The sequence below is a fragment of the Rhinolophus sinicus genome, linkage group LG11 (genome assembly GCF_036562045.2).
Source record: "Rhinolophus sinicus isolate RSC01 linkage group LG11, ASM3656204v1, whole genome shotgun sequence".
Classification (NCBI taxonomy): Eukaryota; Metazoa; Chordata; class Mammalia; order Chiroptera; family Rhinolophidae; genus Rhinolophus; species Rhinolophus sinicus.
In genome coordinates, this window is record NC_133760.1 from 14,790,389 (window position 1) to 14,792,725 (window position 2,337).

Below are 2,337 nucleotides of genomic sequence, written 5' to 3' on the forward strand. Positions count from 1 at the left end.
CATCTATTCTGTAATCACTTTCCTAAAGGCAATGAGTAACACAGCTGGAATTCTAACCCAGAAGCCACACTACCTTCACATAGCGTACTCTTCTTAAGCTTTATCACTTCTGTTCCTTAGCTTTCTCCCCTCCTCACATATCTTCCCTATTTGTTATTTAAACCCCCCAATAGCCTTCTGTATTAGTCAGAACACATTTGGCTGCAAGTAACAGAAATCCAAGTGGAATGTTTATGCTAAAAGGGATTTATTGGTGCCTGGAATTGAGAAATCCAAGAATAGTGTCTGCTTCAGGCACAGTTAGATCCAGGTGCTCTTATGATACCCTCTGAAGTTGTCTTTCTTCATCTTTCTACTTCGCTTTTTTCTGCATTGTCTTAATCCCGAAGCAGATGCTTCCCAAGAGGAGATGAGAGCAGCCCCAGGAATACATCATAGAAGCTTAGCAACCTCAATGGAAAAAGAGCACACTTACCACAATAGCAACAACAGGGTACCCACTGTGTGCCAGGCACTGTTCTAAGCACTTAGCAGGTGTTAACTTATTTAGTCCTCACAACACCCAATGAGGTCTAAGTAATCATCACCCCCATTTTACAGGTGAGGGAACTGAGGCACAGAGAGGTTAAGCTCCATATCTAAGATTACATACGTAATAAGTGATGGAGCTGGGAATTGAACCCAACCAGGCTGGCTCCAGAGTCCTTGCTCTTAACTACTTAACTAGATTGGGTAGAAAAGTAGTAATAATAGCAAACCCTATTCTGAGCCGATACTCTGTGCCTGACACTGTTCAGAGCGTCAGGATATAATAACAGCAACAACAATGATAAAATCATATCCATTTAATCCTTCCAGCAACCTTATAGGGTAGGCAATGTTATTATCTCCATTTTACAGATGGGAAAATTGAGACACTGAGAGATTAGATAAGCCTAAGGTTGTATGTGGGGCAGCTGAGACTTGAACCCAGACAGTAGAATCTAGAATCCGGATTGGTTGCCCCCAGGGTCCCACTCCTGAGTGAAGGGTGAGGTCAGCAGCTGAGAACTTCATGAAGTGAGATGCATGGAGGTCCTAGGACAACCCAGCACTCTCACAGACCATGTGTCCCCCACTTCCTCCTTGCCCCTCCCCCGGTCACCTGGCACAACCTTCCCGGAGCCCACTTGTAAATGGACTTACCTAATGCAGTCTGACTCAGACAGCTGAGTACAGACAAACAGGCAGAGGCTGGGCCTGCGTCACCGGGCAGAGCTTGCCAAGGCCCAGAGTGGCCAGTGTGAGCCTGTGCCAAGGAGGGTGTGGGGTGGTAGGGACGACACCAGGGGCCACAGAGCAGCTGGGTTCATTTTGAGCCATGACCTTGACGCTCGCTAGACCTCTGCAAAGCAGTCCCACCCCCCTGACAAGGAGCCGGGGCAAGATGCCAAGTCATATTTCACACATTTATGAGAAACCAAGACATGGCTATTTATAGCCCTTGGATTTGTCTGCTGAGAACTGGGTAAGTGTAATGACATTCAGGAGCAGAATCCAGGCGATGCCACCTGCCCCCTAACTCAGACAGCAAGTGCCTTGGCTGTATGGTTCGTCAGGTTCTCATAGCAACCTGTGGGCGTGGTGAAACTGAGGCTCTGAAGGCTGGATGTGGCAGGGCTGGGGATGTAATGCAGGTGGACTCAACCTACCCAGCAAACTGCCTCATGTGCATGGCCAGGACCTTTAAGGACACAACTTTATTTTCAGTTGTTCATGGGGCTCTTTAAAAACCTTCTTGGGCGGCCGGTTGGCTCAGTTGGTTAGAGCACAGTGCTCATAACACCCAGGTCGCTGGTTCCATTCCCACGTGGGCCAGTGAGCTACGCCCTGCACAACTAGATTGAAAACAATGACCTGACTTGGAGCTGATAGGTCCTGGAAAAACACACTGTTCCCCAATAAAAATTTAAAAACAAACAGAAACCTTCTTCTTTCATCCCCTACCGCAGCCCCTTCTTCCTTACTCTCTTCATTCCTCCTTGATATTAAAATGTTTCCTTCATTCTTGTCTCTTTTCTTCATTCCTTCCCCTTTCCTTTCTTCCCTTTGTTTATCTCTTTTAATCAAGGCAATGATCATAACACTAACAGTAGCCAGCATTAGAGAGGGTCTAGGTAACTCACCGAGACTCCACTGATTCTCTAGTAAATGCCGTTACTATCCCCATCTTACAGATCCAGGTGAGTAATACACCCATCAGTTAGAAGGCCAACATGGCTCCTCCAAGATGTGTGTCTCCCTGTGCTTTTGGGATTTGCATTGTGGCCACTGATGCTTTTTGTACTTTCCTAGTTG

At 46.9% G+C, this 2,337-nt stretch overlaps 1 long non-coding RNA gene across 1 annotated transcript; it reads right to left on the reverse strand.

Moving 5' to 3' along the window:
• Positions 1-226: 226 nt before the first annotated feature.
• LOC141567645 (uncharacterized) lies at positions 227-1,323 on the reverse strand. Its single transcript, XR_012490493.1, has 2 exons — positions 1,186-1,323; positions 227-450 (listed from the first exon to the last, which is right to left on the reverse strand). It is a non-coding gene; the product is annotated as an uncharacterized LOC141567645 (long non-coding RNA).
• Positions 1,324-2,337: the final 1,014 nt, after the last annotated feature.